General features: G+C 40.6%; 1 protein-coding gene across 3 annotated transcripts in view; it reads left to right on the forward strand.

Annotated features, from left to right (window-relative positions):
• SASH1 (SAM and SH3 domain containing 1) overlaps window positions 1-25,730 on the forward strand; it is a 259,309-nt gene that overhangs the window by 82,591 nt on the left and 150,988 nt on the right. The gene's annotated exons all lie outside the window — the stretch shown is intronic.

Genomic DNA, 25,730 nt, shown 5'->3' on the forward strand with positions numbered 1-25,730 from the left:
AAAGTATGCTCCCAGCCATTCTGTTCTTCCCATAGCCACATTTCAAAACAAAAGCTTACAAGCCTTGTACTGCTAGACTAAGAATAGCTTGTTTTACAACCCTGTAAGTTTTCATGGAGATAGAACACACACACACAGAGAGAATCTACAGGTTAAAGTGAAAAATGGGAGTAAAAAAAATGCAGGACTGTCGTGGACTTTTGCATAAATGTTATGCCATTTTGTAGAAATGCATTAAAAACCAGCCTTGTTCCTAGAGTACCTGTAATCCCATCAGTGAGCTTGCTTTTTACAGTTTTCTTACCCTAGCTAATCTGTAAAATGCAGTGACTTTTTAAATAGTGGTAATCCAATATTTTTGTCAGGCTATTAAATGTGGATTGTTTAAAAAGTTCACCATATGCTCAAAGGCACATATTATCAAATTCTTCAACGAAGTGGATTGGACTGTGAAAGACCAACCCAAATTGTGTTGGCATTTTTACAAATTTGTAGACCAGTACAGTATCTCAGAGAGGAGGTGAGGTCCCCCATTCCCTTGGTGCATTCACTATAGGTGCCCAGTTTCCCTGCTTTTGAAAGTTTGATAGAAATATCTGCGGCTGTAGGTACGTTCTTAAACATCAAGGGTTTTTGCCTGTTAGTGAATTTATATGAAGCCATTAGGAACAGTCATTAGGAGATTTGAGGAAAAGCATAAGGAATATGTAGATGACACCAATCTCTGTTTCTTTATTATTCTAAGTTGGGTGTGGACATGCAAGTCCTGGACAGTGCTTGAATGCAGTGGTGGGCTGGATGAGGACCTCGCTTTAGTTAGAGGCTGGAAGAGCAAACTGAAATTTTATAGAGTTAAAATGGATAAACATGGCTATATTGGGATAACTTCCATGGGATTTTAGGCAACTGAAAGTGGAAAGATGAGTCAAGGTTTTTTCTTCTTTGCTCCCTTCTCTCCCTCCCTCCCCCTTGCCCCAGAGATCCATGTGGCTCCACATTGATGATGCTGGGTTAATATTTTATAATAACGAATTGATCTGTCAGTTTAAACTTCTTTCCTTTTTCTTCACAACATCCATGTGTGATAGCTTACTAGTCCCATAATGTATTTAGAAAACTGAGGCTGAGATATATATATCATGTTTAAGATATTCTAATGTAAGTGACACTGAATTAAAAGCAACAAGACTGTTTCACAACTCTTACATAACCTCGTGCCATAGTAGGTGTTAGTTAACTATACTGATATATGTGGGTCTCAGCTTATCCATACCAAAAGAGGCAGGGCTGCATTGTTGTACGCAGCGTAAGTTATTATGGAAATTGCTCTGTTGCAGAGCTCTTAAAGGAATAGGAAGGTTGGAAGATAGAAACTATTTTTTCATGTATGTATTCGTGGAAAAACAATGCAAAAATTAAATGGAATGATACCATGAGACAAGATAATACTTGTCCGGGTGTTACCCTGAAGGAATGGCACACTTTGAATTAAGACATCTAAGATACTGAAGGAGGTGTCAGAACTTTCTGAATGTCTTCAGTAACACTGTTGTTGAAATATACATTCCTTTGAACATTGCTGTGGAAAAGGGAACGCATAGAAGAAATGTTCAGTAGCTCTATGTTTTCATTCTTCCCCCCCCCTTTTTAAGAAAGAATGTTTTCTTTTCATAATTGATTTCCAAAGTTTTCTGAGCAGAGCACAAGCAATATTTAATTTTTTAGCATTATCGTATTGAATTGGTTAAAGCCATACTACCTGATTCTTCTGTTTTGTTTTCTAGTCCTCTTACTGGTGTTACTGATTTTATTGGTGGCTAATGTTCTCGAAACTGGAAATGGATGCTATTGGGTTTAAATGAGATAGAAACAGTTTAGTAGTTCTCTTTCTTAGCAGAGCATATATTTTGCAAAGCGAAATGAGAATTAACCAGCCCACTTTCCCCTCATACAGACTAGCGGAATAAAAGCAACAGAGACAGTCTTCTTTGGTCAAAAGTATTAAAATGTTTACTCACAACCTTTCATATGTTCAGGAAACATAGGCTCTAGCTTGGACAGAAAAGATAGAAGTAGGTAGTAGATTTTAGTCCATGACTGAATGAATAATTTATTTCGGTCAAAGACCAGCATAGTCCATGATTAGGATCATCTGGGAGAGAAACCTGTGGAGGCTTCCCTCTCTTGTGGCTTAATGGAAGATATGCAAAAGAGAATAACAACTCTCTCAAGAAAGAAGAGGAAGAGAATGGAAAAAAATCCACCTGGTCAACAGGAAGTTACATCACAGTAAACAAGCATAGAGGTGTCCCCAATTTCTGGCTAGAAGGGACATCTCCCTATTAAAAACATGCAAGCTTGCTTATCCCAACAAATAAGCAAGTGGAGGCTAAGGCTATCAGTGGCTACTAACCCTAAAGAAGCAGTATGCTTCAGAATAACAGGTGCTGGAACCCGCAGAAGGGGAGAGAACTGTTATACTCAGGTCCTGCTTGCGGGCTTTCCATAGGCATTTGTTTGGCCACTGTGAAAACAGGTTGCTGGACTAGATGGGCCTGCTCTTCTTATGTTTTCATGTGGGGATCAAACTAGCTTATTCTGGCGGTCAGAATCCAAAGGCTCCCCCCTCTCCCCTTGTGTATGGCGATACACGGAGGGGTTGCTGATTTTAATTGCTTGCTGCAGTAGCTTGTCCTCCATTGAATGAAGGTCCTTTAACCTTCAAGAGTGGCAGTTTGGAGGATACAAAGAACTGCAGTGTGAATGGAGAGCTTGCATGTGTGGAATACCCTTCAGACCCTGGCATGTTCTTAAGTGACATGGAACAGCATTGCCATGTAAATTATATGTGACAACAGATAAAAAACAAGGTGTTATTTCATGGCAAATATATTGCAAAATGTAATAAAGGAGTGGGGAACTGCACAGAGGGCATGTAGTGTTTCTAAAGAAAATATTTATAAAGCCCAGTATTGCTGCCCCCCCCAACTTCCTTGTATAGGAAATACTCTCTAATACAACAGTCTTCATCAAATGTGTGTCTTTGAGCTTTCATAAAACTGATCAGCTCTTAAGATTTCAGTACATACATCTTCCATACATACAAAAAATGGCCAAGGGTTTTTTTCCACCATTCACTTTCCTTTCTGCTCTCCAGTTAAAGTTAGTAGTTGAACACGGTATCAGTGATCAGCAAGGCAGAACTATTTATTTCTGCTTACCTGCTTTGGATCAGTAGCAGGCAGTATAATGAGACTGGAAACATCTTGATCTAGAAGGCTGAACCAAATTTACCTATCCCATTTCACATTAATATAATTGAATGAACAGAGAAAGTATTCCAGCCATTTGGAATATTGAAGACCTTTAATACAGGCAGTCCTTAACTGATTGAATTATGATTTTGAATATTTAGAATAGGAAATGGTCCTAAAAATCAATTTCACTTGATAGGGTTAGTCTTTTGAAAACAATAAATGCGTGGATGTTTACCTTGCTTCTCATTTTCATGCTAATAAGACTATAAACATGTTTTGAAAATGAAAGTTGAGATTTGCGGTATTTTGGCAGGATCTTATAGATCACAGAAGAGTGACAGAATGTCACAGGCTGTGGCTGTCACCCACCACCAACATGACTTCTTGTCTTATTTCCTCCTGCATTCCCTGGGAAGATCAGTATTTTATTTATTTAATATATTTCTATCCTGTCCTTCTACCCTATAATAGGGCACTCAGGGAGGCTCACAATAAAATCAAGCCCGTACATAATAAAATTGTACACAATAAAAACCACAAAAACATTAAAATAAATTAAAATACATAAAATGCAATTAAAATACATAAAATATATATACACACATATATTCATACATAGGGAGTGGTACTGAAGGGACTACTGAGGTAAAAATTAACATACAAGGGATAACATCAGTGTCAGGCTCTACCTTCAGTCCCTCCCAAAGGCTATCTGGAAGAGGATCGTTTTCAGAAGTTTCCGGAAGACCATCAGGGAGGGAGCAGAGCGGGCTTCTTGGGGTAAGATATTCCAAAGCTTGGGGGCCACAGCTGAAAAGGCTCTCTCCCGTGTGCCTGTCAGTCTAACATCTTTCACTCCAAGGCCGTTTAGGGCTTTAAAGGTCAGAACCAGCATTTGAATTGGGCCCGGAAACAAATTGGGAGCCAGTGGAGTTGATAAAGCACAGGGGTGATATGCTCCCTGTGCCATGCTCCAGTTAACATTCTGGCTGCTGCATTTTGAACCAATTGTAATTTCTGAACTGTTTTCAAATGCAGCCCCACATAGAGTGCATTACAGTAATCAAGCCTCGATGTCACCAATGCATGTGGCACTGTGGCCAAGTCATCTGCTTTCAGGAATGGACGTAGCTGGTAGACCAGTTTGAGTTGGCCAAAAGCACTCCTGCCTACCGCAGCCACCTGATATTCAAGCAGCAGGGCAAGATCCAGGAGGACTCCCAAACTGCAGACCTGCTCCTTCAAGGGGAGTGCAACCCCATCCAAAATAGGTTGCAACCTATCCCTGGCACAGTTTTCCCCTTGACCAGCAACACTTTCGTCTTGTCTGGATTAAGTTTCAGTTTGTTAGCCCACATCCAGCCCTTCACAGCCTCCAGGCACCGGTTTAGGATGAGCACTTCATCCCTGCGATCAGGTGGTAGAGAGAGGTAGAGTATCATTAGCTCGAAACCCCAAAAGAGGCAGACTCCTCCACAGAATCGTTGTGGGTGGTGATACCGTGCCCCAGGAGGGACTTAATACTGGGAGCGATCTATCGTCCCCCTGATCAAAATGCTCAGGGAGACCTTGAGAAGAGATGAAATTGAGGAAGCATCCAAACTAGGAAATGTGGTAGTAATGGGTGACTTCAACTACCCGGACATAGACTGGCTGCATATGTGTTCCAGTCATGACAAAGAAGCAAAGTTTCTAGATATTCTAAATGACTATTCCCTAGACCAGTTGGTCATGGAACCGACCAGAGGGACGGCAACCCTGGACTTAATCCTCAGTGGGGACCGGGACCTGGTGCGAGATGTAAGTGTTGTTGAACCGATTGGGAGCAGTGACCACAGTGCTATTAAATTCAGCATACATGTAACTGGCCAATTGCCAAGAAAATCCAACACGGTCACATTTGACTTCAAAAGAGGAAACTTCACAAAAATGAGGGGATTGGTAAAAAGAAAGCTGAAAAACAAAGTCCAGAGGGTCACATCACTCGAAAATGCTTGGAAGTTGTTTAAAAACACTATATTAGAAGCTCAACTGGAGTGCATACCGCAGATCAGAAAAGGTACCGCCAGGGCCAAGAAGATGCCAGCATGGTTAACGAGCAAAGTCAAGGAAGCTCTTAGAGGCAAAAAGTCTTCCTTCAGAAAATGGAAGTCTTGTCCGAATGAAGAAAATAAAAAAGAACACAAACTCTGGCAAAAGAAATGCAAGAAGACAATAAGGGATGCTAAAAAAGAATTTGAGGAGCACATTGCTAAGAACATAAAAACCAACAACAAAAAATTCTATAAATACATTCAAAGCAGGAGACCATCTAGGGAGACAATTGGACCCTTGGATGATAAGGGAGTCAAAGGTGTCCTAAAGAACGATAAGGAGATTGCAGAGAAGCTAAATGAATTCTTTGCATCTGTCTTCACAGTGGAAGATATAGGGCAGATCCCTGAACCTGAACTAACATTTGCAGGAAGGGATTCTGAGGAACTAAGACAAATAGTGGTAACGAGAGAGGAAGTTCTAAGCTTAATGGACAATATAAAAACTGACAAATCACCGGGCCCGGATGGCATCCACCCGAGAGTTCTCAAAGAACTCAAAGGTGAAATTGCTGATCTGCTAACTAAAATATGTAACTTGTCCCTCGGGTCCTCCTCCGTGCCTGAGGACTGGAAAGTGGCAAATGTAACGCCAATCTTCAAAAAGGGATCCAGAGGGGATCCCGGAAATTACAGGCCAGTTAGCTTAACTTCTGTCCCTGGAAAACTGGTAGAAAGTATGATTAAAGCTAGATTAACTAAGCACATAGAAGAACAAGCCTTGCTGAAGCAGAGCCAGCATGGCTTCTGCAAGGGAAAGTCCTGTCTCAGTAACCTATTAGAATTCTTTGAGAGTGTCAACAAGCATATAGATAGAGGTGATCCAGTGGACATAGTGTACTTAGACTTTCAAAAAGCGTTTGACAAGGTACCTCACCAAAGGCTTCTGAGGAAGCTTAGCAGTCATGGAATAAGAGGAGAGGTCCTCTTGTGGATAAGGAATTGGTTAAAAAGCAGAAAGCAGAGAGTAGGAATCAACGGACAGTTCTCCCAATGGAGGGCTGTAGAAAGTGGAGTCCCTCAAGGATCGGTATTGGGACCTGTACTTTTCAACTTGTTCATTAATGACCTAGAATTAGGAGTGAGCAGTGAAGTGGCCAAGTTTGCTGACGACACTAAATTGTTCAGGGTTGTTAAAACAAAAAGGGATTGCGAAGAGCTCCAAAAAGACCTCTCCAAACTGAGTGAATGGGCGGAAAAATGGCAAATGCAATTCAATATAAACAAGTGTAAAATTATGCATATTGGAGCAAAAAATCTGAATTTCACATATATGCTCATGGGGTCTGAACTGGCGGTGACCGACCAGGAGAGAGACCTCGGGGTTGTAGTGGACAGCACGATGAAAATGTCGACCCAGTGTGCGGCAGCTGTGAAAAAGGCAAATTCCATGCTAGCAATAATTAGGAAAGGTATTGAAAATAAAACAGCCGATATCATAATGCCGTTGTATAAATCTATGGTGCGGCCGCATTTGGAATACTGTGTACAGTTCTGGTCGCCTCATCTCAAAAAGGATATTCTAGAGTTGGAAAAGGTTCAGAAGAGGGCAACCAGAATGATCAAGGGGATGGAGCGACTCCCTTACGAGGAAAGGTTGCAGCATTTGGGGCTTTTTAGTTTAGAGAAAAGGCGGGTCAGAGGAGACATGATAGAAGTGTATAAAATTATGCATGGCATTGAGAAAGTGGATAGAGAAAAGTTCTTCTCCCTCTCTCATAATACTAGAACTCGTGGACATTCAAAGAAGCTGAATGTTGGAAGATTCAGGACAGACAAAAGGAAGTACTTCTTTACTCAGCGCATAGTTAAACTATGGAATTTGCTCCCACAAGATGCAGTAATGGCCACCAGCTTGGATGGCTTTAAAAGAAGATTAGACAAATTCATGGAGGACAGGGCTATCAATGGCTACTAGCCATGATGGCTGTGCTGTGCCACCCTAGTCAGTGGCAGCATGCTTCTGAAAACCAGTTGCCGGAAGCCTCAGGAGGGGAGAGTGTTCTTGCACCCGGGTCGTGCTTGCGGGCTTCCCCCAGGCACCTGGTTGGCCACTGTGAGAACAGGATGCTGGACTAGATGGGCCACTGGCCTGATCCAGCAGGCTTTTCTTATGTTCTTATGTTCTTATATTGATGACATTGTACTCCAAATCTCCTGATGACCTCTCCCAGCCGTTTCATATAAATGTTAAAGAGCATGGGAGACAGAATTGAAGCCTGCGGTACCCCGTGGGCCAGGGGGACGAGCAGTAGTCTCCCAGCACCACCTTCTGGGTCTTGACCATCAGATAGGACTGGAGCCACCGTAAAACAGTGCCACCCAATCCCATCCCAGCTAGACGGCCCAGAAGGATACTATGGTCGATTGTATCGAAGGCCGCTGAGAGGTCCAGCAGCACCAACAGGTATGCACTCCCCTTGTCTGATGCCCGGCGTAGGTCATCAAGTAGGGTGACCTCGGCAGTCTCTGTCCCATGACCAGGCCTGAAGCCCGATTGAAAAGGGTCTAGATAGTCCGATTCATCCAGGAAAACTTGGAGCTGATCAGCCACTACCCTCTCAATCACCTTGCCCAAAAAGGGGAGATTAGAGACTGGTCAGAAGTTGTTAAGATCCGCAGGGTCTAACGAAGGCTTTTTTAACAAAGGTCTTATCACAGCCTCCTTCAACAATGTTGGCATAGAACCTTACCTTAGGAAGGTGTTAATTAAATATGTCAACCAGTCAACCACTCCCCCTCTGGCAGATTTGATTAATCAGGATGGACAAGGGTCAAGAGAACAAGTAGTGGCCCCTGATTCTCCCAGAATCCTGTCCACATCCTCAGGCTTTACAAGCTGAAACGTATCCATAGAAAAATGACCAGAGAAAGCGTCAGGGACATCTGGCACAACTGTAGTTAGTGAGGAGTCCAAGTCACTAAAGTCCAGATTGCATAATAAAATGGAAGGAAGTTTTAGAGGACTGGAAAAGCTGCAGTTTCCTAGAGCTTTGCAACTTCTGTGAAATTACATGAGCATTAATGATATTTACCTACCAGAACCAAGGGCTTTTAGCAATACTAATAACTTTTTTTTCTCTTGTGGCTGAATTTTGAAGGATAAGAACTTAATGACCTGAACACTTCTATCAAGATTCCCTCTGTGTTTCTTTGAGAATTAAAATATGTTCTCTCAAAAATCAGCACTTCAGCCTTTTCTACAGCTTTCTTGTGGGAACTTGCAGCTTCTGGAGCATTACACCTTGAAGTGCAGTTAACTAGCAGTGCAAAGTGATCAAGGGGTTTGTACCAACTTAATGTAGAGAATAGGCCTGTAAAATGTTTAATGAGTTACTATCAGTGGTTAACTTAAACACTTACTACTTGATGCAACTATTTTTAAGACGAGTCAAGTAGTATTGCCACAATTGAAAAGCAAAGCTATTACAAAATGTTTGTGTGGTCACTCCCTATACACCATGAATTAATTTTCTGTTTGTTTTCAGTCTTCAAAGACTGTAGCGTGTTGGAGGTAGAGGTAACTTGTTAGTAGTATCTTGTGTTTATCAGGACACTATTCCTGGTCTCAGGTCTCCCCTTCCCGGAACTTATGCAACAAGAGTCCAGCAAGCAGAGTCATTATATTAATGATCCAATCAAGGTGGATTTGACCTCCAACCAAAACATTCTGCAAATCAGTAGCAGAAAATAAAGGTGTCTAAATAAACTATTTCTAGGAAATTTCCAGCTCTGCTTTGATTGATGCTCTTCAGTAAGTCCCACCTAAGCTTCATTTTATGACTTGAGCTTGGCTGGTGTAAGCTTTCTGGAATGGCTAGAAGTTTGGACTTTAGCAGTTTTAAAACCTGTTGCAGTGTTGGATGCTACCTTTTAATTAGCAAGCAACATACATTTTTCCACAAGTATACCCTTTTGTCTTCTTAGCAACATGCCTAAAACTGAGTTAGAGCTGATGTGCACTTAAAAAAAATAAAAGCACATGGCACAAACTTCCTGAGTCTGAACTATTTCAAAATTTAGGTGGGGAATTGTATTTCTTAATGTTTCCCCATAGAAACTGTTCCTTGGCCACAGAAAGCTAGCATATTAGAGAGACATGCATTTGTCTAAAATGTTAGTGTTCTACATGCAGGCAGGCAGATTTTGTTTTGTTTTTACATGGGGGAGAATTTAAACATACTCTCCCTCATCTGCATTTCAGGTGGTTCTAGGAAAGCTGCATCTTGTGATTTGTGTATGGTCACTAGGTTCCAGGTTCTTATTTTTTTTAACTAGATAATCTTCATATTATTGAAGTGGGGTTTGTGCATATAGCAAGTAATTTCAAAGTATGTGCATTCACAGGAAAACTAAATATCATAGTGCTTTTAGAGCTTGTGACTTCAGTGTTTCACTCAACTGAGAGCTAGTTTTCTTTCTGTAGTAAGTCTGGGACACAAAACATAATTTGTGCCAATTCCTGTTAATGTAACGGGTTTTACAGCACAATCCTTTGCAAATTTGGTTAGAAGTACCACTATGTTCAATGGGACTTACTCGTAGGTAAATGAATGTAGGATTGCAGCATTACCCAGTTACCTGGGAATGAACTGCACTGAACTCAATGGAACTTCTGAGCAGACTTCTATAGGATTGTACTAGTAAAAACCTAACTATATTGCTTTTGTAGATGTGTTATTTACATCAGGCTGCACCTTAAACAACAAACTATGCAGTGTTTCTTCATCACCTAATGGAGATAAACAATAAAATGGATGGGCATTATTTATTTATTTATTTATATCCCACCCTTTCTCCCAGCAGGAGCCCAGGGTGGCAAATCCATTTGTATTACTGAAATACTTATTTTCCATGCCATTGCTGAGTTGTAACATAAGGGTACTTTCTGCTTCAGATTAATACTGCAATTGTAGGTCCTTGTATTTTTCCTTCCCCAATTTTCAGTAGACAAGGATGGATGACCTTTTTGTTACTATTTTCCTAGCAATGTGTTGTTGGTATGACACATTTGTTTTTCTTGAACATAGTTATATGGCACTATTAATTTTGTAATGGATGATGGCATTACCTTCCAGGCCTCTCTTCCTTGTTAAACAAATGAGATAGCCACTTCTTCCACACTCTCACCTTTCCTGTTTGATCTAGCAACATACATACAATACCAATTGTATGCAGATAGAAGGCACGATTCAGTTCTACAGTAACTGAAAACCAACTATCACATGCTCTTTTCGTTTTATAACGGAGTATAGAGGAATGTGGTTCCCTTTAAACAGTTTCAGAATATTTTGGATTGCTGTGGCGTATAGAGATCACTTTGTCTTTGAGGTGTGGAGAAGCCGTAGTGCAAACATTTCAACAATAAGGTCAAAAGTGACATTGAATTGATTCAGGAAAGAGTATGGTACCTTGACAATGTAGCTGATCTCAAAAGTAAAGAGTTGTTTTATTCATCATATTTTTGTTGTTTCTCTTTTTTTATTCTGGAATGTTCTATCTAAATGAACATTTCATTTCCAAAATTTGAATACAACACTTACTGTTCTGTAAGCTGCAGAAGCAGATGATTGTGTAGTATTTGCCTCCCCCCCTTTCCAGCTGCAGATATAATTTCTAGCAGCCACTAGGACTGCAGTCCCGAGCCTATTTAAGGACATGCAAACCCCTTGTTTTCCTTTTAAGAGCAGATCTCCAGGCTTCTTTGAGTCCCAAAGAGGGGAATTCAAAGTCTCACTATATGTGTGCAAACTTTATAAACTATTTATTTTAAGTTTAGCTGAGAAATGAAAGGCAGTTAAGTTCCTTCTTTAAAAAAAAATGTTACAAGGTTTCCCACAGATTTTTCTGGCTCATAACATTTACCTTTTAAAGTTTTTCTCAGTTTTGCCAAATAAGCCTTCCAGCATTAAACTTTTATTTGAAAGTCAGGCCTATTTAATTGAATGCACCAAGTAGATGTGCTGCCGATTGTAACCAGCTCTATCAATTCATTGGAAGTATGGTAGCTTTGAAATTAATGGAGCATGCAGGTAAATAATATTTGTGTTCCAGGTGTAGCATAATATCTCTCTCCTCGTGGAAGAGATGGGAGCAGGTCTTGGTGGCTTCAGTTGGTAGCGTCTTAGGAGAGTGATGGATACAAAGCTGTAGAGCCCAATTGCAGAAACTTGCGTGAACATTCACTGATTTATCTTTACAGTTTAATTCCAAGTATTCCGATTACCACCTTGGGTGTTCCTTTTGGAAAACATGATAGATTATAAATATTATAAATAAAGAGAATGTTATTTATTTTATTTATAGTATTTTTTATGCTACTTCTCAACAAAAAAATTACATAGTATGTACAGGAACATTATTTTGCGTCTTTTATACATCTCACCTGCTTTGGTTCACAACAAAGAATGAAAAATGGTTGCAATATATATTATTTAATGTTAGCATGATTTATGCACTAACATTAATATGTTGGGTTTGCTCTGTCTTTATATTTGGGCAAATCAGATTGTAGGACAGGCCTGTACAACATAAGTATGTGACTCAATTTCAGTCCATCACTCTTTATTTACAGGTCCCTAGAGGAGTTTTAACAACCCTCTGTTTGTTGCTCTTCCCTGTGGGGAAGTCAGGGATGGCTAACATGTGGCCCTTCAGGTGTTGCTGCAGTACAAGTCCCACTATCCCTAACCAACACTCATGCTGGCCAGGACAGATAAGAGTTGGGGTAGCTGAGAAATAGGGTTGCAGAGAGACCTGTGAGTGGAGAAACAGAAAAAGAAGGAAGGCAACTGAGGCCTAGATTTCACAAACAGCAGTTGAGAAAGTAAATTGCTTCTGAGTAGAATTGCTTTAGAATGCAGGTGAAGCCTCCTCATGATAATAAATGATCCTCCATAAAAAAATAAAAATAAAAATTCTGCTCATAAAACTCAATATTGGAGGAAAAACTCTAGCCTAGTCTTCTAATGTGGGGATTTTTTAATGTACATATGTATGTATGGTATTCAGTGATGGGATACAGTCTAGACATAAGTGAGCCATCTTATCTGCTGTTTGTGAGAACTAGGCCTGAGAGCTAGTGGGTGTTGAGCGCTTGTGCTCTAGGATGCAGAAAGGAGAGGAGGGAGGGCCTCAGGAAGACCTTTAGTGAGCACTATGCAGTACAAAGAGAAAAAGGTCATGCACAGAGAACCCATGAAATGAAGAAACTTTGAATGGTGATAACGGTCATGAAGATGTAGAGGCTACAGGTGGAGAAAAGCCCACGGGAGTGTGTGTTAGTGACTGACATTGCAATCCTTTTCATGTCTTCTCATAAGCTCGATAGCTCAACTTATTCTGAGGTAAAAGTGTATAAGAGTACACTTGAAAGTACAAGCTTGTAGTTGTGCGGAAAGAGATCATGTTACAAGGTGCAGAGAGAGAAGGAATAAGTATGGAATGAAGAAATATATGGTGCTACAGAGAGAGAACACACCGCAGAGAATAGAGAAAAGAAGGGTTAAAACTGTTAGCATTTTTCTGTGGCAGGGTAGTGATGCAGCCCTCTTGAGTTAGTAAAAATATAAAAGTGGCCCTCAGACTGACTTGAGATGTGTATCCTTAATACAGAAATAATTGCAGTCTGATTTTACAAGCCTATTCTATGTCACCTACATTAATCATATATGTGCATGGTGTAATTGGGGGCTTAACACTAAATGTTCATACTGAATTGCATGCGGTTCAGTACCAGAATTGAGGAATATACTATCAAGACACAGCTGCCGGCAGGATGAAGCATTATATTGATGGGGTGATTTTATCATTCTTCTTTTGCATATTAAGTTCTGGCTTCAGAGTGAGGAAATGTACATATGTTACTTAGAGTTGAGAGTCGTTCATTAATGCCAATAGGAACTTCTGACAACAGCTTCACAAGATTATTGTTAATAGCAAAGCTTACTCCATGTATTCGTCGTTATTGTTCAGGCAGTCCTTTCCAGAAGAAGGTATAACCTTTTTCTTCCTTCAGTTGTCTTTCTCCTGCTCTTCGAGTTTCTTGGAGTGCTGCTATGTCAATATTAAAACGTCTCAACTCCCTTGCGATTATGGCAGTCCTGCATTCAGGACATTTACTATCTGTATTGTCCAGCAATGTCTGTATATTCCATGTTCCAAACTTCAGTTGTCTTTTGCGACTGCTAAGTGGTGACCCCATTGGATGTGGTAATCCAGTTGGGGAGAGAGATGAGGCAGACTATGTTTAGGGCACCTTTTCTAGCCCCCTCCCCATACAGTGTGAGCAGAGTGGATCCTGAATAGGACTGCTGAGATGTGGATATAGCTGCCGAACTACTCAACTGCCTCGGTCCTTGAGCCAGGACGACTGAGTCTGTATCCACCGCCCATGTGCCGGTCCATGCCTAGGGGCTTCCGGATTTCACAGTCCTGCCCCCGTCGCCATTTGCCAATTGCCATGGGACTTTTGGTTTGGTTTGGTTTGGTTTGCTTGGAAGACACCTGTGCGTGAATTTGTTTTATGTGGGGAGATTGACACATGACGATCAACACACAATCTTGACAGAAAAAGGCTTTGATCCAATGGCATGGATATCACAACAATTAGAAGTCTTTTATCTGCTGCAGCTTTCATCCGCCTTCACAGCCGTTGTAACGTACACATTGTTATCCTCAGCCTGTTCTGCCATTGAGGACTTTCTTGGATCATTCTTTGTCTGGTTCGTCTCCCTTGACCTTACCGCCATGGGTGACCCTGCTGGGAGTACATGACTCCCGACAGCATCGCTCACAGGGTTCATTGGAACACGCAAGCCCACTCACCACTCACTACAAGGTGATGATCCAACGAGGGGACTATGGCTGGTTAAAACTTGCCAAAAACCAGCAGGCAATTATTCTAAGTGCTTTTGCACCAACATTAGATGCTGATGAAGACATCAAGGAAAATTTTTATAACCAGCTGGACACCATCTTATCAGAGATACCTAAGGAGGATAAAATTATCCTCTTGGGTGATTTCAGTGCAAGAGTTGGGTGTGATTTCGATTTATGGCCAGAAACCATTGGGAAAGAAGGAGTTGGCAATAGCAACCTGAATGGCATTCTACTTCTGACTAAATGTGCAGAGCATAATCTTGTTATTACAAACACACTCTTTCATCAGAAAAATAAATTTAAAACATCATGGAAGCACCCTCGGTCAAAACACTGGCATCTCCTGGATTACGTAATTGTCCGTGCCAGAGATCGTTGTGATGTACTCCTCACTAGGGCCAGATCACTGATTAATTCGATCCACTATGGCCATTACTATTGTTCCTCAACATAGGCTCCAAGGAAGAAAACCAAGGTGTAAAATGAACATCCATGCCCTTCAAGATCCTACTAAGCGAGCCTGCTTTCAAACAACTCTCAAGAAACATCTACTGACGGAACTTCCTGAGAATGTCGAGAAACACTGGATTAAACTGAAGACATCCATTATTGCAGCATGTGAACAAACTACTGGATACCAAACTAAGAAACATCAGGATTGGTTTGATGAGAATGATAGTGAGATTGAACATATCATCGACGAGAAAAGGAAAGCCTTCCAGACATTAACTGTGCTGCTAAGAAAAAAATCTATGCCAGTGCAAAGGCTGAGATCCAAAGAAGAACTAGAGAACTTAAGAATGCCTGGTGGATAATGAAAGCTCAAGAAATCCAGCACTTTGCAGATGCTTACCACAATGCACGGGGCATTTTTAATGCCACAAAGGCCATCTCCAGACCAACAAATTATGGTACAAATCCCTTACGTTCAGTGGTTGGTAGCAAACTTCTTAAGGATAAAGAGTCTATTGCACTGCACTGGAAAGAGCATTACCACGACCTCCTTAATCGTAACTCTATTGTGGCTGATGAGGTCTTCTCGCAAATTCCACAACAACAATAGAGATGAGCTTGCAGTATCCCCTAATTTGGATGAAGTCAGTAAAGCCATCAATCAAATGAAGACCAACCAAGGTAGTGGACCTGATGGGATTCCTGCTGAAGTCTTTAAAGAAGGTTGGCCTGAACTTACACAACAACTTCATAAGCTCATCGAAAAAATCTGAATGAGGGAGGAGATGCCGGAAGACTCTAGGGCTGCCATAATTATCACCCTTTTTAAGAAGGGTGATAGAACAGATTGTGGGAACTATCGAGGTATCTCTCTTCTTGCTTCCGCAGGTAAAATCCTTGCAAAGGATCCTTGCAAATCACCTCCTGCCAATCTCAGAGGATGTCCTCCCCGAATCTCAAAATGGTTTCCGCCCTTCGAGGGGGACAGTGGACATGATCTTTACTGCACGACAGCTTCAAGAAAAATGCCGGGAGCAGAATTGACCTTTATATATGGCATTTATTGATCTGAATAAGGCCTTTGACACTGTGAATCGAACTGCTCTCTGGACCATCCTTCTGAAAACTGGATGGCCTGATAAATTGTGAATATTTTGTGACTCCTTCATGACAGCAACAATTTTGGACAACAATGGCTTTCAGAGTGATCCATTCAGAGTCGGATCAGGCTTAAAAAGGGATGCGTCATTGCTCCTACCTTATTTGCTATCTTCATTGCTATGATTCTACACCTTATTGAGGGGAAACTTCCTACTGGTGTGGAAATCATATATCAAACGGATGGAAAGCTTTTTAATCTCAGTAGGCTGAAAGCAAAAAGTAAGGTAATGTCAACCTCTGTCGTAGAACTTCAATATGCTGATGATAATGTAGTCTCTGCACATTCAGAGAAAGATCTTCAAACTACCCTAAATGTCTTCGCAGAAGCATATGGAAAGCTTGGGCTCTCAATATTAAAAAACCCAAAGTGCTTCATGAACAGATGTGAACTAGTCCCTCTGTAGCACCATCAATCCAGCTTAATGGTGTGACATTGGACAACGTTGATCACTTCCCCTATCTCGGCAGCCATCTCTCTGTAAAAGCTGCCATCGATGCTGAAATTCAACATCGTCTGAGCTCTGCGAGTGCCACATTCTCCGGAATGAAGTGTAGAGTGTTTGAGGATTGGGATATTTGCAGGGAGACCAAAATGCTTATTTACAAAGCCATTGTACTACTGATCTTACTGTACGCCTGTGAAACATGAACCATCTATAAACACCACTCCCAACTTCTTGAAAGATTCCACCAACACTGCCTACGGAAAATTCTGCAAATTACTTGGGAAGACAGACGGACTAATGTTAGCGTTTTGGAAGAAGCAAAGACTACCAGTGTTGAAACAATGATCCTTCAACATCAACTTCACTGGACTGGCCATGTTGTTTGAATACCTAATCACCGTCTTCCAAAGCAGCTACTTTACTCCCAACTTAAGGATGGAAAACGGAACATCGGTGGACAGCAGAAGAGGTTTAAAGATGTTCTTAAAGTGAATCTAAAAAAATGTAACATGAACATCGACAGCTGGGAAGTCTTGGCCCATGAACGTCCCAAATGGAGGCTGGCTATTATCAAAGATTCTGTGGACTTCGAAGAAGCACGAATACAGGGCAAACGGGACAAACGAGCTAAGCAGAAGGCACGCCAAGCCTCCAACAAATTCCTGATGGGCCTTGCTGATAATTTCCTCTTTCAAAAAGTAGAAGAAGGAACAAGGGGATCGGCAATCCTGGACCTGATCTTAACTAACACGGACGAATTGGTCACGGGAATTAAAGCGGTCGGTACCTTGGGGGAAAGTGACCACGTAATGCTGGAATTTGTGATTCTGGGGAAAGCCAAAGAAGAATATAGTCAAACATGGACCTTGGATTTCAGTAAAGCCGATTTTAGCAAGCTCAGGGAAATGATGGGTAGGATCCCGTGGCTAGATAGACTAAAGAAAAAAGGAGCCCAAGAAGTGTGGGAGTTCATGAAGAACGTATTACAAAAAGCGCAATCGCAAACAATTCCAAAGAGGAAGAAAAATGGAAGACATCGGAAAAAGCCAATGTGGCTACATGGAAGACTGGTGGTGGAGGTAAAAGTAAAAAAGAGCATGTATAAAGAATGGAAGGAAGGACGCATCACCAAGGAAGAGTACCGATGAGCGGCTCGGGCTTGCAGGAATAGCGTAAGGAAAGCTAAAACCCAGAATGAGCTGAGGCTGGCAAGGGAAGCGAGGAACAACAAAAAGGGGTTTTTCAGATATGTTCGAAGCATGAGAAAGACCAAGGAAATGGTGGGACTGCTGCTCAATGAGGATGGCAAAATGTTGACAGATAACGAGGAAAAAGCAGAACTGCTCAACACCTATTTTGCCTCCGTTTTCTCCCAAAAAGGGAACAGTGTGCAACCTTGCATCGGTAGCAATCTCAGTAAGGGGTCGGGACTGCAGTTCGAGATTGATAAGGAGATAGTCAGGAAATACCTAGTTAACCTAAATGAGTTCAAATCTCCAGGGCCTGATGAACTGCATCCCAGAGTATTGAAGGAACTTGCGGATGTACTCTCGGAACCTCTTGCCATCATCTTTGAGAAATCCTGGAGAACGGGAGAGGTGCCGGAGGATTGGAGATGGGCAAACGTCGTCCCGCTCTTTAAAAAGGGTAAAAAAGAAGATCCGGGGAATTACAGGCCGGTCAGTCTGACTTCAATACCGGGAAAGATATTAGAACGGATAATAAAAGAGTCCATTGGCAACTATCTAGATGACAGTGCTGTGATTAGAAGGAGCCAGCATGGGTTTGTCAAGAAAAAATCTGTCAAACTAATCTCTTCTCTTTTTTTGATCGGGTCACTAGCTTAGTAAATGGTGGAAATGCTGTAGATGTCATCTATCTAGATTTCAGCAAGGCGTTTGACAAAGTCCCCCACGACCTTTTGATTAGCAAACTAGTCAAATGCGGACTACATGGAAATACTGTCAGGTGGATTCACAACTGGTTGGAAAACCGTACTCAAAGAGTGGTTGTTGGTGGCTCTGCTTCGGACTGGAAGGAGGTCTCGAGTGGAGTGCCACAGGGTTCTGTCCTGGGGCCGATACTCTTCAACATTTTTATCAGTGACTTAGATGATGGGGTGGAGGGAAGCCTTATGAAGTTTGCGGATGATACGAAACTGGGAGGGATAGCTAACACAATGGTAGACAGGAATAAAATCCAAAGGGACCTGGATAGACTAGAAAATTGGGCTGAAATTAATAAAATGACATTCAATAAAGACAAATGCAGGATTCTGCATTTAGGCCACAAAAACAAAATGCACGGGTACAGGATGGGAAATACCCGGCTTAGCAGTAGTGCGTGTGAGAAGGACCTTGGAATTGTAGTGGATCGCAAGTTGAACATGACCCAGCAGTGTGATGCTGCAGCAAAAAAGGCAAACCCGGTTTTGGGCTGCATAAACAGAGCTATAGTTTCCAGGTCGAGGGAAGTAATAGTCCCACTATGTTCTGCATTAGTCAGGCCTCATCTGGAATACTGCGTTCAGTTCTGGGTGCCTCATTTTAAGAAAGATATAGACAAGTTAGAGCGGGTTCAGAAGAGGGTGACAAGGATGATAGCCGGTATGGAGAACAAGTCTTATGAGGAAAGGTTGAAGGAACTTGGCATGTTCAGTCTGGTGAAGAGAAGGCTGAGGGGTGATATGATTGCACTCTTTAAGTACCTGAAGGGCTGTCACATAGAGGAGGGTACAGATTTGTTCTCTGCTGCCCCAGAGGGTAGGACTAGGTCTAATGGTTTTAAGTTGCAGGATCGTAGATTCAGATTGGATATTAGAAAGAACTTCTTGACAGTAAGGGCGGTTCGGCAATGGAACTGACTGCTTAGGGAGGTGGTGGGATCCCCTTCACTGGATGTCTTCAAGCAGAGGCTGGACAGCTATCTGCGGGAGATGCTGTAGCTGTGGATTTCCTGCTGTGAGCAGGGGGTTGGACTCGATGGCCTACAAGGCCCCTTCCAACTCTATGATTTGTATGATTCAAGCAAATCCTCATCATGACCATCTTCCATCTGGAAACCTATGTCCTCACTGTGGGAGGCTGCATGGATCCAGAATTGGCCTCCACAGTCACTTACAGACCCACTGTTAAAGACCTTATCTTGGAAGACAATCTTACTCGGCCATGAGTGATCGCCAATGAATGATGATGATATGTTACTTAGATTTTTAATGGGTCTGTAGAGAGACTTAGATGTGCATAGATGTCTGGTAGACTTTAGCAAAAGACTTGTTGAAAATTGAAGCAAATACTTCCAATGCCTCTTCAATTCCTTTTCCAGAGTGGATGTGAGAAAGGGTTGTATATGTTATGCTAAAGTTTCAGGGATAGGGAACTTGTGGTCCTCCAGATGTTGTTGGACTAAAACAACCATCGTCCCTGATCATTGCCCATGTTGGCTGGAGCTGATGAGAGTTGAAGTCCAACAACATCAAAGTTTCCCATCCCTGTGTTAAACTGTGGTTTAACATTTAGTGAGAAGAGAACATAGTAACAGGATTGATTTGATTTAAATAGTGGTTTAAATAGCTTCTCTGAAGGACTCAGTTTTAATGGTTTAAATCACAGTTTAAATCACTAGTGAGGAAGATTCTATTTAATGATCATTTTTAGTAGAAGTTCATTATTGTTTAATATAAACTTAATACATATTCAGTGATGTAGGTTTAATTAGAAGGTAGGTACACAGTAAGCAATTCTGAATTGTTTTCAGATTAATTTTTGTCAAAAAATGAGATGATAATTTGGTCATTTTAGTACTAAAGGAGAATGAACTTCTGAAGTCATTCAGGAGATGAATCAGCTCCAACTGTTCAATTAATCATGATATTTTTGTCATGATGTGTCAGAATGACCACAATCAAACAGGCTTTTAAATTGAACTAATAAGATTATTTATTCTTCTGGTTAGTTTTCTTCCTCAACAAACAACAATGTTAACAAAGCATGCACATGGATTTTTCAATGGTTAACTATTTCAGTTTTTAGATAAATGTAAAGTTCCTTGAAAATTAAAATTAAACATTAAAATAAAATTTAGGCAATTTCAACCAAATCAACATGAGAAACTTAAAATATATAGGGGGTACAGTTAACTCGGTCGTTTGCTTTTGTCTTCCTTGTTCATTGTCTGGAAAAGCCTTCTGAATGCCTCCAGTATTGGAAAGCCTACCACTTCCCTAGGTAATTGGTTCCATGTTCGTACTGCTCTTACAGTTAGGATTTTATATATATATATATATATTTAGCTGAAATCTGGCTTCCTGTAACTTGAACAGAGCAATCAAACATGGAGAGCTAAGAGGAGTTTAGCAGAGGAGGTGTAGGGAGGAAGAGACAAAGACACAGAGGGTTCTGAACGTGTGCTTAAGGGAAGACTGAAGGGAGATATGATAGCACTCTTCAACTGCTTAAAAGGTTACCACACAGAGGAGAGCCAGGATCTCTTCTCGCTCATTCCAGAGGGCAGGACACGGAATAATGGGCTCAAGTTCCAGGAAGTCAGATTTTGACTGAACATCAGGAAAACTTCCTAACTGTTAGAGCCATATGACAATGGAACCAATTACCTAGAGTGGTAGTGGGCTCTCTGACACTGGAGGCATTCAGGAGGCAGCTGGACAGCCACCTGTTGGGTATGCGTTAATTTGGATTCTTGCATTGAGCAGGGGTTTGGACTCGATGGCCTTATAGGCCCCTTCCAACTCCACTATTCTATGATTCTGTGACAATGAGGACATTGAACTTGTCAAGGATTATCAATACCTTGGCACAGTCATTAACCAAAATGGAGACAATAGTCAAGAAATCAGAAGAAGGCTAGAGCTGGGGAGGGCAGCTATGGGAAAACTTGAAAAGGTCCTCAAATGAAAAGATGTTTGACTGAACACCAAAGTCAGGATCATTCAGACCATGGTATTTCCAGTCTCTATATATGGATGTGAAAGTTGGACTATTAGAGTGGTATGACAATGAAATGAAACAATGAAACTGGCTGCCAAGTTCAAGGTTCTAGTTTTGGTGTACAAAGCCCTATACTGCTCGGGACCAGGGTACCTGAAAGACCATCTTACCCCATATATACCCAGTCGATCACTGCGCTCTGCAGGTGAGGGCCTCCTGCAGATACCATCTTATCAGGAGGTTCGTTCTGCACAATATAGGAAATGGCCCTTTAGTGTGGCGGCACCTACCCTGTGGAATTCCCTCCCCTTAAATATTCGGCAGGCGCCATCTCTGCTATCTTTTCGACGCCTTTTGAAGACTTTCCTCTTTCAACAAGCCTTTTAAGTTGAGACCTATCCCAGTCCTTGTCTGTGTTATAATTGCTTTTAAGATGTTTTCTTTAATAATATGCTTTTAACCTTTTTTTGTTTTTAAAGATGTTTTTAAAACTTTTCTAAAATGTTTTTAACGTCGTTTTGTTTTAATGTATTTTAAGGTCTTTTTATGATGTTTTAAAGTGTTTTTAGCGTTTCTGTTTGCTGCCCTGGGCTCCTACTGGGAGAAAGGACGGGATATAAATCCCATAAATAAAAAATAAGATAAATAAATAAATAGGTGGTGGGCTCTCCAACACTGGAGGCATTCAAGAGGCAGCTGGACAGCCACCTGTCAGGTATGCTTTAATTTGGATTCTTGCATTCAGCAGGGGGTTGGACTCAATGGCCTTATAGGCTCCTTCCAACTCCACTATTTTGTGATTCTATGAGCCCATTATTCAGTGTCCTATACTCTGGGATGATCAAAAAAAGATCCTGGCCATCCTCTGTGTGCCAACTTTTCAAGTCCTTGAAAAGTGCTATCATATCTCCCTTCAGTCTTCTCAAGGATAATCATGCCCAGTTCTTTCAGTCTCTCTTCATAGGGCTTTGTTTCCAGTCCCATGATCATCCTTGTTGCCCTCCTCTGAACCTGTTCCAGTTTGTCTGCTTCCTTTTCAAAGTGCGGTGTCCAGAACTTGACACAGTACTCAAGATGAGGCCTAATCAATGCCGAATAGAAGGGAACTAGTACTTCACATGATTTGGAAACCATACTTCTGTCAATGCAGCCTAAAATAGCATTTTCCTTTTTTGCAGCCACATTGTACTGTTGCCTTATATTCAGCTTGTGATCAACAACAATTCCAGGATCCTTCTCGCATGTAGTATTGCTGAGCCATGTATCCCCCATCTTATAATTGTGCATTTGGTTTCTTTTTCCTAGTAGAACTTTGCACTTATCTTTTTTCTAATAGAACTTTGCACTTATCCCTGTTTAATTCTGTTCTTTTCAGCTGAATGCTCCAGCCTATCAAGATCACTTTGAATTTTTTTCTCTCCTCCAGGGTATTTATTACCTGTCCCTCCTAATTTTGTATCTTCTGGAATTTGATAAGCATTCCCTGCACCTCCTCATTCAAGTAATTAATAAAAATGTTGAAGAGCACTGGACCCAATACTAAGCCCTGCAGTACCCCATTTGTTACCTGCCCCCAGTTTGAGAAGGAATCATTGATAAGCACTCTTTGGGTACGATTCTGTAGCCAGCTATGGATCCACCTGATAGTGGTTCCATCCAGCCCCCATCTGGCTAGCTTGCTGTTCAGAGTAGTAGTGGGCACTTTGTCAAAAGCTTTGCTGAAGTCAAGATATATTATGTCCACAGCATTCCCACAGTCTCCCAAGGAGGTTACCCAGTCAAAAAATGAGATAAGATTAGTCTGGCATTGACCTTCTCTATCTTTGCACTTAGAGATAGGCAAGGCCTTGGGAAGAGAGCAAGAGACACTACCTGCAGAAAATCAAGATCAAAATCAAAATCTCCCATCTCCATAATCTGCTGTTAACATATTCATAGAATATAATTAGATGTTGTGTAATGAATATTCATGGTCTCTTTGACCTAAGGCTCTTTTTTACTAATTATTTTAAGAAAAATTTGAAATCCAATTTAAATTTAAAAATCTGATTTAATTTTTTTTAATCCTTTTATTTATTTTTTTATTTTTAAAAGTCATTGATTTTTATCAACCCTGGTCAGTAAACCTGACAGCAGTCCTGTATAGCAGGCCAATCCTCATACTTGTTACTCAAAAGTATGTCCTGTTGAATTCAGTGGGACTTACACTATAGTAAGTTTAGAATTGCAGCACTGGTGTGTTCATGGGAAAGATAAAATTGGAACTGTTAGATACCACGCTACACCAACATCTGGTGTTTCTATCTTCATCACCCTGTTATGGGGGTGATAGCCAGCATTGTTTGTCAGCAAAATAATTACTTAAAATAAGTTTGGGTATACAAAACTAACTGACAAACAATGCTGGCTATCACCCCCATAATAGGGTGATGAAGACAGAAACACCAGATTTATGTGATCTAGCCTCTCTGAAACCAGTAGTCAGTAAATGCCAAACAGATGCAATCTAGCATCTAGATCTTACTTCTGAGTAGACATGCATTGGATTGCAGCCTAAGGGAGACTGGTGCCCCAGTGTTATGTTTCTGTTACATTTATCTGGGGCTGGGTCTTTAATTTTCAGAGCAAATTAACCGTTTTGCAGGTAAAGAAATAAGGGGGGAAATCTAAAAGCAGCACTTTTTGGCAACATATTATTTTACAATACACTTCTTCCTATGATCAGTTTCCCTGTAGGCATCATACTATTTGTGTTAATATGCAAAACAAGAATAAAGTGAAGAAATACAAAAGTTTCCCCCTATTTTGTTTTTGCTGAACAACAATTCAGGTAAAAATACTTATACACTGCAGAGTTAAACATGTAAGCATCACTGTTACTTTACTTGGGATGTTGGTGTAGTGTGGTATCTAACAGTTCTGGACAAGAGGCTACTGTAAAGACAGGATATGGAGAAACCGATTGGTTCCCAATAGGGAAAGGTGTGAGACAGGGTTGTATTTTATCACCCTATTTGTTTAATCTGTATGCAGAACACATCATATGGAAAGCGGGATTGGACCAAGATGAAGGAAGTGTGAAAATTGGAGGGAGAAATACCAATAATTTAAGATACGCAGATAATACCATACTACTAGCAGAAACCAGTAATGATTTTAAACGAATTGTGATGAAAGTTAAAGAGGAAAGCACAAAAGCAGGACTACAGCTGAATGTCAAGAAGACTAAAGTAATGACAACAGAAGATTTATGTAACTTTAAAGTTGACAATGAGGACATTGAACTTGTCAAGGATTATCAATACCTTGGCACAGTCCTTAACCAAAATGGAGACAATAGTCAAGAAATCAGAAGAAGATTATTATTATTATTAACGAGATGGGTTAATCGACATGTTTATTTGGAGAAAAATTGATAGATATATTTCTTAAAGAATTGAAACCTCTCTTTGACTTTTTGTGAAAAGAATAAAGTAATGTTTATGAGATTTGATGATTAATTAAGATAACTACTGGAGGAAAGTGATTTTATAATATAATTTAAGAGACAGGATTGTTATATATTGTAGACCTATAACTGAACTGCGACAAATGGGAAGTCAACATTTTATTTTTTTGTTTAATCATTTTTGTTTTGTTTTGTTTTTTGTCTTTGAATGTTTTATGATTTTGTTTTGTTTGTTTTATGAAAATTTGAATAAAAATTATTGTAAAAAAAAAAAGAAATCAGAAGAAGGCTAGGACTGGGGAGGGCAGCTACGAGAGAACTAGAAAAGGTCCTCAAATGCAAAGATGTATCACTGAACACCAAAGTCAGGATCATTCAGACCATGGTATTCCCGATCTCTATGTATGGATGTGAAAGTTGGACAGTGAAAAAAGGGGATAAGAGAAAAATCCACTCATTTGAAATGTGGTGTTGGAGGAGAGCTTTGCGAATACCATGGACTGCGAAAAAGACAAACAATTGGGTGTTAGAACAAATTAAACCAGAACTATCGTTAGAAGCTAAAATGATGAAACTGAGGTTATCATACTTTGGACACATCATGAGAAGCCATGATTCACTAGAAAAGACAATAATGCTGGGAAAAACAAAGGAGTAGAAAAAGAGGAAGACCAAAGAAGAGATGGATTGATTCTATAAAGGAAGCCACAGACCTGAATTTACAAGATCTGAACAGGGTGGTTCATGACAGATGCTCTTGGAGGTCGTTGATTCATAGGGTCACCATAAGTCGTAATCGACTTGAAGGCATATAACAACCAATATTGATGTTGAAGTATTTTGTTTTAGTTTCTTACTGTTATTTTTTTTAATATGTGTGTATTCTCCACCTCTTCCAGTGAAGAGTGAATTATAAATGTTCTTAATAAATAAATAAAATAAAATAAGCCCATTTTAAAATTTGTTTACTTTAGCAGACAGTATAGGTTTTTTATACACACTTTCACGCTATATCCCCTTTTACCCAGATCCTTTTATCTAGCAGA

Source organism: Rhineura floridana, chromosome 4 (genome assembly GCF_030035675.1).
Source record: "Rhineura floridana isolate rRhiFlo1 chromosome 4, rRhiFlo1.hap2, whole genome shotgun sequence".
NCBI lineage: Eukaryota > Metazoa > Chordata > Lepidosauria > Squamata > Rhineuridae > Rhineura > Rhineura floridana.